Raw genomic sequence first — 12,938 nt, forward strand, 5'->3', positions numbered from 1 at the left:
GCCTCTTGAAAATAGGCTTCCGAGCAACTTGAAATGAGGTTTTCGAGCATCTTAAAAAATACTTCCGAGCCTGGTAAAAGGAGGCTTACAAGCCTCTTGAAAGGAGGCTTCCGAGTTTTATGAAAGAAGGATTCCTACACTTTTAAAAGGCGGCTTCCAAGCCTCTTGAAAGAAGACTTCCGGGCACCTTAAAACAAGGCTTCCGGCCTCTTTAAAAGAGGCTTCCCAGCATGTTGAATAGAAGCTTCCCAGCCTTTTGAAAGCTGGCTTCCGGGCTTCTTGGAAGACGGCTTTCAGGTCTCTTGAAAGAGGCTTCCGAGCCCACTGGACAAAAGCTTGTGAGTCTATTGTAAAGAGGCTTCCGGAGTGTTTGAAGCCTTTTGAAAAAGAACTTCCCGAGACTCTTGAAAGGAGTGTTCTGAGCTTTTTGAAAGAAGACTTCCGACATTTTTAAAAGGAGGCTTTTGAACCTTTTGAGTATTCCGGGTCTCTCAAAGCGAGGCTTCCAGGCCCCTCGAAAGGAGACTTCCGAGCCTCTTGAAAGGAGCCATCCCAGCTTTTTGAAAGAAGTCTTCCGACTCTTTCAAAAGGCGACTTCCGAGCCTCTTGAAAGTCGACTTCCGGGCATCTTAAAACAAGGGTTCCGGCATCTTGAAGGTAGTTATCCAAGCCTTTCGAAAAGAACCTTTCGAGCCTCTTGAAAGGAATCTTCCGAGCTATTTGAAAAAAGGCTTCCGACCTTCTTAAAAGCCTTTCGAGCCTATTGGAAAGAGGATTCCGGGTATCTCAAAGCGAGGCTTCCGAGCATCTTGAAAGAAGGCTTGCAGGCCTCTTGAAAGAGATTTTCATGCATCTTGAAAGGATGCTTCAAAGCCTCTCGAAAGAAGGCTTCTATACATCTTGAAAGGAGGCCTTCAAGCTGTCGGGTGAATCCTTCTGAGAAGCAAAGCGCTCCGATCGAATAGACTTCGCCGTCCTACCAAACTGACTACATATCTACAAAACGCTCATTAGCTGGGGTGCAGATGGTGAAAAGGCGAATGAATCACGAGTTGCATCAGCTGTTTGGAGAACCATCCATCGTTCACCCCGCGAATATCGAAAGACTGCGGTAGACCGAGCACATAGCCAGAATGACGGGTAGTAATCTGGTGAAAATGGTTCTTGACAACGATCCTACGGGAACAAGAAGCCAAGGTGCGCAGCGAGCAATATGGATCGATCAGGTGACAGACGATTTGCGGAACCTCCGCAGACTTCGTGGTTGGTGACATGCAGCCATGGACTGAACTGAATGGAGAACACTTTTATGCACTACACAGACCACTCCGGCCTTAGTCTGAAAAATAAAAATAAATAATGCATATTATGTACAAGACAAAGTTTTGAAATGAAAAATACACAATTGTCAAAACTTTATTAATAAGTTTCGATTGTAATTATAATAGTCCGCCATTACACATTTTTGTCCGAGGTACCCCCTAGGACCAGCGAAGGTACCCCCAGGGGTACATGTACCCCAGGTTGAGAACCGCTGGGATAGGATATCATTTTAGTTGCAAAGTATAATTTATCTGGATTCACTTCGGTAAGTGATGCGATCTATGGGATGGGAAATAACACTAATACGAATTAAAAGTTAAAACATGCACGCCCGGTGACATATGAAAACTGAGGAGACTCGCGTTTTGGACGACCGCACGGAAGCGCAGCACTCTGTACTCACTTGCTCGATTGCTACAGCAAACTATTGAAGAACGCGCTTTTTTTGACCGCGTGCGACATGCGCATGACCCACCGAACACTAGATAGATATTTTATTTCTTTCCCGAAGCCTAAAACACGCACTGCACTTACTTGTTCGATGGCTACTCCTATTACCGCCCGCGCAATGCAGAACACAATATTTCGGCAGATCGCGCGATCTTTCTGCTGTCCGAAACAAGAGAAAACAGGCAAGATTGTTTTGGCCAGTACTGGAATTGGAAACGTGAAGGATGAATGGCATGCTACAATAATCTCAAAAAATATTTGATCAACAACATTTTTTCATGCCAAACTGATCAAAGAACCCACGATTCTTTCATTTGGTCGCTTGAAATAGAAAAAAAGCGCTTTGTTCTTTGTCTTATGACGATCACGACCTTTTACAGTACAAATAAATTGAAGCAAATGTGGCACCTTGAGGACATGCGTATAATTCCGGTTGTTATCTCAGCAACCGAAATCTTCCCGAAATATCTTCCGATATCCTTAGGAGAGCTGATATTACTTCAATAATGACTTATATAAATTATTAAAGACGTTTTTAGTTCTTCAAAACGCATTGGAATTTACAAATTCCTTACAAGATCCAAATTTTGAACTACCCAATCATCCAAGTCCGTGAATGGAGTGGATCTACGGCCCAACAGAGCCAAGTCCGTGGCTACATTCGAATGGACATTACATGAAAAAAACATTTCTTTAGTGAGTTAAAACCCTTCACTATTCCATTTACATGGAATAGTTAAGTCTTTTAACTATGCAACATTTTCCCTAAGACGCTCAATAATAATTAATCACCTCTTTAGTCATTGTGCATCTGGTAGATACCTCATTTTCAAGGAAATTATAATTGAACCGGATTAAGTGTATAACGATGATGAGGACACCTCAGAAGTCTTGGTAGATTCCTTGTGCTGAACTCGAGAATGTTTTGGAGTACCTAGAACATCTCGTATTTAAAAAAAAAAAATGGTTTCATATGATGCGCTTGTGCTTATAAAAATAATTTGGATATACGCCAATCAGTTCAATCAAAGGTAATTGCCTATTTCCGGGGATTAAACCACCCGACTTGGACGTTAATTTACAATGTTATGAAAACTCATATGTGAATATGTACGTTATGTGGAAGATATTGATTTGGAAAATGTATTGGAGGTAACCACTTTCCCTTCGCCATATGTTGAGGACATTGTAAAAACCTTAGCTTATTCGATAGATACCTTAGGTTAAACCCGAAAACATTTGGGAGTGCATGGGATGAACTTAAAGTTAAAATAAAAAATCACAGGAATAAAGATTTAAAAGAACGTTTCGGAGTACCTTAAATATCTTGTTTTCGGTAAAATTGGGTTCAGATGATGCGCATATGCTTTTCGAGCCGGTTTGGGTATATGCCGACGATAGGAACATTGCAAACGCCTTGGTTGATCTGGTAGATACCGAGAGCTGCACTCGATAACGTTTTGGATAATCTTGAGCATCTTGTCTTCCTCAATTTTCATCACTGGGTAACGTTCAGGATGACTAAACTTGATTTATTGTTCAATTAACAAACAAAGCAGTATATGCTTCAAAAATTTCAGATTAATTGGCATGCTTTCGTAAGTGAAACCTTTCTAAGGTTTCGGATATCTGGGTCTTCAGGGTATAGTCGAACTTGACTTCCAATATTTTTCCTGTAAAGTCAACATCCTGATGAACAATTTTGCTGAAGAAAATGGTGACCTAGCTTTCATGCTCTGTGATTTTACCAGGCAAACTAAAACCCATCCGCCCGAAAGGGTTTAAAAAATTTAAGATTTTACTATTCTTTTATTCACAAAATAGTGGATTTCAACTTGTTTGTAACAACAGATAGTATTTTGTTTTCTCCTTGAAAACTTCTTCAAACGCCGACCGGCATTAAATTTTCAACATTTTTAATTCTTCATGCATCTTCAATTATGAACATCTTCAATTAATTATGCAAATCTGTAAGGCACTGCACTGAATTTATAGATGATCATAAATGTCAGTTTTGTTGTAGGAGAAATGACGGCTTTGGCAGGTTTTGTTCTAGGGGGTATTCTATATCTAATTATACTTTAAATTGGCCTAAACATTCTTTGCATATCCAAGAATATTGTGGCCAAATTTCATTATTTGGTCAGCAAAAACCCCCCTGACAAAAGAACAAAACCTGCCAAAGCCGTCATTTCCCCTATATGTTTTCTCATCAAAATAATTTTAAATTTAATTATGCTTTTATTTGCTATTCTATGATAACACCATATTCTAAAGTTCTTTTTTATTTCATATTGCAGGTTAGTACTATGTTCAATACATTTTAGGAGAAACACAAATTGAGTCCGTACTTGGTAAGTAAAGATTAGTCAGTTCTTTTTGCACACGAACAACAACGTTTGACGTAATCGAATCGTTTCGTTGGAAGACTAAAATCCCATCTGAAGCTAAATATTTTCCGGGAACTCATTAGGGGAAAAAATCCAATTTCAAAACCATCAAATCGCATCACGGTCGAAACTGCTTCTGCTAGCAGCAGTCTGCTGTGACCAAGCAAAGGCCTATGCAACAACTAATTCAACAAACTAATTCTCGCACCTGGCGCATGGTTTCTGGATAAACATACCTACCTATGTATATTCGCATAAAAACGTGTTTCGTGTGAATGTAGCTATCGAGATACATACATAACCATTAGGGAAGAAGGAAGGATGTTATTTACAGTACATTTTTACGATACGTTCAGAATATCAACATTATTTTCAGCTTTTTCGAGCTGACCGACTGGCCATCGTTCTGGTGGGCAACCGACAGTAGGTAACATGATAATGCTGCACGCCAGTTGCCCAGTCAGCGAAATAAGGTAGAACAGAGGGAATGCGAATTTGAAAACAAAAACACCTTTCGCACTCATATTCACGGGCATTAGAATGGTAGAACGTACAAAAATGCTCATAAAAGCTATCAGGTGTCCTATGTTTGGCAGATTGTGGGCAATCGATTCGAATAATTATAACCAATTTTTGATAGCTGCTGACGGTGCAATGTACATGTAAGCGCTACATAATTATGCGAACAACGTTGTTAGTTTACTTGAGTACATAAAGATATGATCACATAATCATATGTGAGTTTACACAAATGAAAAAGCGGTCTGAACAAAAAGTAACAAAAAGCTACCTAATTAATTAATTAAAAAAATCTAATATAAAGTAATTAATAATCACTCCATAAGTTCAATTTAGTTCGATTTAACTTAGCTGAAATATGTACGGAATACAAATTGTTGTTCGGCTTGAGTTGAAATGATATTGCAAGATCTCTGGCCATAACGCAATCAAATCAAGCCTATCGAATGGGTTTGTGATAATGCCATTTCGCTCGGTAGGTCTACCTTGAATCAGACTATTTCTGTCAGTTCATTGCTGCGTCAATCCATCATCATCAACTAATAATAACACATTGACGGTGCGATAAGAGTCGCATTGACCATTGGTTCGTGAATCAGTCCCACAGTGCTTTTCTCCCGTAGTATAGGAAGGTATTGGCAATAACAGCCGCTCGACGGCCGATTACCAGGAACGATCGCATTTTGTATCGCCAAGTCCGGAGAGAGTGAGCATTCCTCCGAAATCCCCGAATTGAGTTGGCAAATCTCCCCTATAGTTTTTGGGCATGACTTTGAGCGGATGATCGCAATATTGTCGATCGAATAGGAGCGCGCGCGAACTCCATATGGAGAATGTCGGAGTCTCACTCAACCCTGCTGCTGCTTGCTGTCGGAGTTGGAGCTCCCCATGCGCAAAGCAGAGAGCGTTCGTCCGTTCGCAGCGCGTTGAGGGAGAGCGTGACTGACTTGCTGCTTTTTGCCATGTAGATGCAAGCCCTGACCGTTGCGTTGCGTTGGTTGTGCTGTGCTGTGTGTTATTTCCATAAATAAAGATAACAACAACACGGCACGGCAGCGCGCAGCCACACGGTTCGATGGAGCGAACTGAGCGAAAAAGGGGAGAATGGAATGGGAAAAAACAGCGAACCACATTTCAGGAGAATTATTTTTAATTCATAGCGGGCTTCGCCACCAGCAGCCGAGTGCAGCAGCAGTCAGTCCAGTTCAGTACATCCACCGGTTTGGGTAGGTTGATCTGCGTGGTCGCGGGTTGTTTCGTGCGTGAGACAGTAAGCTCGTTACGTTTTCGAGGTTCGTGCGTTCGTGTCGCTGAGCTGTCGATTTTGGTTTTGGATCAGATTGGAGTGCATATTTTTGGGTTTGTGGCTTTTCGGTTTGCTTTTATTTGTTTTATGGTGTAATCAGTGTCCGAGTTTCGTGATCCTCGTGGACCAGAAAACAACACCAGGTGAACGCGAATTCCGTACGGGTTTTTGGGTTCGCGGTGCGAAAGAGAAGTGGTGGGAGAAGAAGAAGTACCACGTAAGAAGCGAAGAAAAACAAAACGATGAAAAAGAGATTGTAAATAGTTTCGAGTAAAAGGAAGAGTTCAACGCGGTTGAGAAGAGATTGCCTGTGCACGACTTGGATCAACACACGGTGAACACAAAAGAGTAAAAAAAAGTATCACGCGTAACTCGGCGGAGGCGCCCTCCAACGCACCGCCACAGTACTTTCACCCGTCAATACGCTAAAATTGATAGAGGTGCGGGGTCCGCTGCCGAGGGTATTCTTGGACTGTTATGCAGAGGAGATGCACCGCGCAGTCGCCTACGGTGCGATCAAATCCGTCGTGCAGCGGTGCGTGACTACGCAACCGATTCGCGCATAAGCGACGCACCGGTGTGCAGGGCGGCTGGCAGTGCGAGTGCGTGAAATTTGAACAGCAAGAAGGTGCCGTCGATGACATGAAGAAGAAGTGACTACCGGTTGGGTCTTTGGTTGCGGTGTGCGATGGTCGACGCGAAGTAAAACGATAATTGTTAATTATTATTTGCAATTTGCTATTTGCTCCTAAGATTTATGAACTACTCGCTCACTGGTCGGTCGCGGCGTAGACTGTGTGAACTTTGCCGCGGCCCGCTGCAGTCGTGTCAACTGTGTGCATCTTTCCTTCCCGTTGGGTTTTGTAAGCAAGCAAGCAAGCAGTGATTATCTCCTCTGTGTAGGATCGTAAACTGACCGAACAGCTGGCGAAGTGAGAGGGATCGATGGGAGCAAATGAATTGAAGTGGAGTGAATCGCTCACAACAGAATCAGAAGCGGTTAACGCGGTGTGTCTAGAAGCGTATTAAATTATGGAAAATCGTGTTGGGAATATTTGAAATTCGTATTGAGAGAATTAAATTATTTTTATATAGTATGGTAGGAATAAAACACTCCGTTTCGAGTGACTTTTTGCATTGGCTTTGAGGTATGTGAGGAATGAAATGACGCTTTCTACTGCTTTTAGGCACTTCCTATTTTCGAGGGAACTAACAAAGCATTTTTGAAAACAAATTTTCGGTATTTCACAAATGAGTTTCCTCAAGTCGACTCTTCATATCTTAATTTTCCTATCTATATAATTTTTTACTACAAACTTTTTCATTCTCCTCTTCGCGGAAATCTCCTTATCTCGATGGTTTCATGTCAATTTTTGTTAAAGTTTTCTCCAATCGATATCATTTTATTTGCTTTGGTCAATCCAAACTATCTGTGAATTTGGAATACATAACAGATCCAATTCCTTGGTCTAATCCTATTTTGATGCTCACTTCAATCCAAAATTTTGAGTTGACGGCAGAGTAGCTGAACGTACGTCCTACAAGTTCATTGAATTTAAAAAATATTAATTTAATCTTTAATCTCAAGTTTCCCGTGCTTTAATTTAATTTCGTTTTTGTTTTGTGTAATTGTCAAGCTTTGTGTCCCATTAGACCCGGCTTTATTTGAGTGAAAATTAAAATCCACAAGGAACACATTATTCTCACTACCGTGTACCTCGTCAGTTGCGTAGAGCCAACGGAGTGTTTCTATTATGACCAAAGGCCCGCCATCACATAGACTTGTTGCTTCCATTTCCTAATAAGGGACTGCGCCGAAATATTTCACTATGCAAAGCGCAGCCAACCATCTTCTACTTTACTCCATAGATGTACTGAAAAAAATGTGGCCTCATGGAAAATTATACAATCTTCACAGAAAATTCAAAAAGACAAATTAGAATAGAAGCATTTTTTTAGATCATAAGCTTGTGGGATTGCCAACTTCATATTGTTAACATTTCGTGGATAAATCGATAAATGGTGGGCTCTTCTCCCCATCTATTGGGTCAATCTAGGAAACAAGGGCTTGATTGTATGATTATTTTCGTACAATTTTCGTTCTTCTGGAAGAAGATTTTTTACTCATCCCGTGGATTACGCATAAGTGACTCTGCTTATGGATCCACCTCATCCATTTTTGGCCCTTCATACAGGAGTTTGATGAATGGCCAGTGGTATAGGCAGGTGCCTTCCTACAATAGATGCTAGAATCATCATCATCATCAACTTTTCCATAAGCTTCTTGAAACATGGCTTATCAAACAAAATTTTGATGTGATTTTTCCATTTATGGTAAAACTTAAAATATTGTTTATTTATTATTTGTCTTTTTCACGAGACTTTCAGCCCAAGGTTGGCTCGTCTCATAACTTTAAATGTTTCAAAATGTTTCATTAATACTAAGAACTCCTTTAAAAGCATCGTCAGGACTCCTGACCTTGAATTCAAAGCAGTGAGGCGTTTTAAGGTCATCAGCTGGAATTCGATGGAGGGCGTCTTGCTCAGCACAGCTACGGAAATTAAAAGGAAATACTGCACCATGGATCGATCGCATTACGTTTCCGTACTGGGCACACCCACTTTTCACATGGGAGCAAAATAGAACAAAATTGCGGAGTATTGAATTCTGTAGAACATATCATCTTCCGGTCCCTCAAATACGAGATTCTCCGATCGTATTACTCGATTCGTGGGCTTCACAGCATTTGCGTGCTGTGGAGTTTGGATTCGATTCCCGCTCTAGTAACAAGAACAGTTTTCATAAAGTGGAAAATTCTCCACAGGCACTGGGTGTTGTGTAAATAACCTGTCCATTTAATGCTAGGTGTTCAGTCTATGTGACATCTGGTCGAAGACGATGATCCTATGGGCTCACATACTCACAGATTTTGAGCAATTTTTTTTTCGCCTTTCCCTACCAGGAATTGTTGACGAACCAACAAAAGGTGTTGGAGGCAGCCTTCTGCTTCACTCTAACTCGCATTCGTTCCATTATGCCTCATTCAACAGTTTGGTCAGGTTTTTTCTTTAAACACGAACTCGATGGTTTCACGATCTACATCCTCTACTATCAACTGTCGAATGGTTTTATAAAGTAATAAACATATTTTTGAAAGCCCAAAACGCGGTCTAATTCCGCTTCCATACGCTAGTTCAGGAAGCTCTTAACTTCAAGGAATTTTCTCTATGACCATGCAAATCACAGAGCAATTAAAGCGTGGCAGTTGGGAGCCCCATTCACCACCAAAATCAAATTCACTCAATTTTCGGAAGAATAGCGCGAGAATTGTCACCAACACCAGAAACAATGTTTCCAATAAATCAGCCGTTCTCAACCTTTTCCATCTGTTGTACCTTTTCAGACCTTTGCATAGCTTAAGATACCCCCTAGATTTTTTAAGGAATTTTTAAGGAATTAAAAGCTCAAATGGATGCTGTAAAACCGTATCATTCAATCCGATTAAATTTTAAAAAAATATATCGAAACGAAACATCAAGTATTTATATACATTATATGGCATTATAAATTTGGATATCTAGCTCTTCGGTGGATGGCATGTGAACAAAGAAAATAAAGGTGTTTTCGGAAAATGAAATTAGTTCCTGAAAATTTTAGTCTTTTGCTGCAAGACCATGATAAAGGTAGCTGAGTTTGGTTCCAGATTTGGTTTAGGAAGTTTTTCTTGGCCATAAGCTTTCATCGTGTCAGCTTTAAGATATATAAATGCAGAAATAATAGCCACGCAGTTATTTATCATTAAAGTGCCTAATGAACATTGAACAATGAGCAACTATGAGGCTATGCCTTGAGAAGGGGAGGGGGAGGCGAGGGTGCAGTGATGCTAACGAAAAAGACAAAGAACTTTCAGAAATTTGATATTTTTCAGTTTTAGAAAACATGTTGAGTATTTGGGATTCCGAGTGATACTTTGGAATTCTGATCACAATTATAAAAAGAATATTATGTACTAGGTGTCCGTTTTTGAGAAATAAGAATTTTTTCTCCGATTTCAATTTGTCTCCATATTAAAAGTTTGATGAGGCTTTTTAAAATTAAGAATCTTGGGATTATAATTGAGATCATGCTGAGTACGAGATGAGACCCGGTTTGAGCTAGTAATTTTTCATGGTTAAGGGTGCTATGGACTTCTAAAGTACTGTGCAAATAGATAGGACAAGTAGCGGTCAAGGAATGATTCTGCTGCTTAAATTCCTTGCACAGTACGGAGCTGACAAGGAAAACGAATAATTCTGCAATAGCAGGCGCGTGGCAATCGAGAAAACACAGACTGGCATCTTCTCTTGCGGAATAATGCACTGATGCATTATTCCGCAAGTAAAGTGACGTTTTGTGAAGTTTTCTATACATAGCTTTTGTTTTTTTTTTGTGATTCATTTTAGGTGCACTATTTTTTCGGCTCTGGTGTACCGATACGGAAGGCCATGTTGGAACTAGGGGCTGCCATTGGCCAGGTACTTGAAATCGGCGTAATCAGTTGGGCTGTTCTTGTTCGTCGACTAAAAGCCGCTGAACTTTCCAATAGATGTTCTGAAGCCCTCCTCCTGGCCAACCTGAGCGTGCCTATAAACCCTATGTAGACTTTGATGGCATAGTTTGGGCAGCTGTTTCTCGCGTTTGAGCTGCATGTCCAGTGTCTTATCGTCATCAGTGCTTTCGCAGAGTACCTGCATCTCTGTTTATCGCTGCTCGTGTGTGTTGTCACAGCACTGGTAAACGTTTGCTAAATTGATCGCTTTCAACATACTTCATGCAGCGCTACAATGTTAGTGTTAGTTTTGCTAACAATCCCTCGCAGAACCATGCGAGTCCCGGAAGGTTAACAAGGGGAACAGAGGCTCGATCGCACCTTCTTGGTGAACAGACGTCCGATCAGGTTTTCAACTCCGGAGAGAAATAAACCTCTTCCCCTGTCAGCAAATGACAAAAGCTCACATCACGACCGGCGATGAAGGGATAAAAGTTGCTTGGCATGTGGTCCACTTAAAAGTATGCCCTTGCCTAAAACATGTTGAACATGAATGTTATATCAAATAAAATCTATAAACTCATCGAACAACTTTTTGAAAATTCTTGGAGTTTTTCTTCAAAGAAAGAGTATGAAATTGAACCGTAGGAAATTGATAACTAGAAGCTTATTTTATTCGTTAGAAAACTTAGTACGTGATATTGCCCAAACTTAGTGAACGAGATAGCTATGTTTCAGTATATTATCTACTGTACATAAAAGTAGTAAAAAATATGAATTAATTGGAAATAAGATCATGTGAGTGCAATAAATGCTTGCGAGTGTCAATAGGTGTTCGTAGGATTAAGATTAATCGTCAAGAGAATAGTAGTCAAGTAGATTTTTTAGTTCTTTATCAAGTTCTCTACCATATTAAATTGCCGTACATTGTGAAGCTTTTCTATAGTTTTATTCTTTCTATTATTATTATTTTTATTATTATTTAACCCCATAAAAAATAATTGAAAAGATGTCCAACGTAAAAACCAAAGCATAAATAACATAGACAGCAAACAAATTAATTCATTCATCTCTGCAACATACAGAAAAAATACGTTTAATAATTTATCCCTTCAAGGCCCAAAGGATCAAATATAGCCTCGAAAATATATCACAAGGCAAAAGTGAACATTGTCTTCCGCAAAAATTCCCGAAGAACTTCCAGGAGCCATTTCCCAAAAAAAAATCCTGAAGGAATTCTCGAAAGAATTCCCGATGAAGTTTCCAGAAAAATTCCAGGAGGAACTCTGAAAAAATCCTGGATGAATTCCTGGAGGAGTTTACGGAGAAATTCCTGAAAGAATTCCCGGAGGAACTCCAGTAGATATTCCCGGAGATATTACTGCAGGAATTCCCAGATGAATTTTTGCAGGCAGTACCAAAGAAATTCCCGGAGAAATTCCTGAATAATTTCCAAATAAATTCACGAATGAGTTTCCTAAGGAATTCCTGCAGAAATTCTCGGAGGAATTACAGGAGAAATTCCTTGAGGAATTTCTGAAGAAATTCCAAGCGGAATTCCCATTAGAATTGCTGAAGAAATCCCTGGAGAAAATCTTAGAAGAATTCCTGGAAGAATTTCCGAAATAAATCCTGGAGGAATTTTTAAGAAATTCTCAAAAGAATTCCAGAAGGAATTCCCGAAGGAAATCTCTGAGGAATTCCTGAAGGAAATCCCGGAGGAGTATTTGGAGAAATTCTTTAAAGAAGTCCTGGAGGATTTCACGAGCAATTCCTGGAGAAATTTCCATAGAAACTGGGAGGAATTCTCGGAGGAATTGTGGAAGGAATTTCGGAAGTAATTCCTGGAGGAGCTCCTTGAGGAATTCCAGGAAGAAATCCTTAAGGAATTACCGGAGGAATCCCCGGAAGAATTCTTGCAGGCATTTCTGAAAGAAATCTCATATGAAATTTGGGACGAAATAGCGGAGTTCTTCCTAGAGTTTTTCCCGGAGGAATTCCTGAAGACATTCTTGAAAGATTTTCTGGAGTAATTTCCGGAGGATTTGTTTAAGGAAGTCCTGGAGGAATTCCAGGAGGAAATCCTGAAAAAAACTCCTGGTGGAATTCTTGGAAAAATTTCCGGAGGAATTTTCAGGATATGCTCGAAGGAATTCCTGGAGGAAGAATATCCCGGAAGAATATTTAGGAAATTCCCGAAGGAATTCCTGAAGAAGTTATAGCTTCGGGAACTAGAGGAATGCTCGAAGGAATTCCAGGAGGAATTCCCGATGGAATTCCTGGAGGAAACCAAAATCCTCTCCTTCGGATTTTCTTCAGGAATTCCTCCTGGATTTCCTTGGGGAATTTCTCCGGGAACTGCCTCGAGAATTCATCCGAGAATTTATCCGGGAATTCCTCCGGGAATTACTTTGGAAATTC

The 12,938-nt window shown here is 40.3% G+C and overlaps 1 protein-coding gene across 5 annotated transcripts in view; it reads left to right on the forward strand.

The window, feature by feature from the left end:
- Positions 1–12,938, forward strand: part of LOC134225386 (pro-interleukin-16) — a 507,460-nt gene that overhangs the window by 279,863 nt on the left and 214,659 nt on the right. Inside the window, exon 1 of one of the 5 annotated variants that reach the window (XM_062705404.1) lies at positions 5,884–6,041. The exons of 1 other annotated variant lie outside the window; for it this stretch is intronic. The gene's annotated coding sequence lies outside the window, so the exon portion shown is untranslated. Of the gene's footprint in view, positions 1–5,883; positions 6,042–6,102; positions 6,206–6,448; positions 6,691–12,938 lie in introns of those variants that run through there. 3 more of the 5 variants (XM_062705407.1, XM_062705405.1, XM_062705406.1) reach the window with 3 other exon arrangements.

This window comes from Armigeres subalbatus, chromosome 3 (assembly GCF_024139115.2).
Source record: "Armigeres subalbatus isolate Guangzhou_Male chromosome 3, GZ_Asu_2, whole genome shotgun sequence".
NCBI classification, from domain to species: Eukaryota; Metazoa; Arthropoda; class Insecta; order Diptera; family Culicidae; genus Armigeres; species Armigeres subalbatus.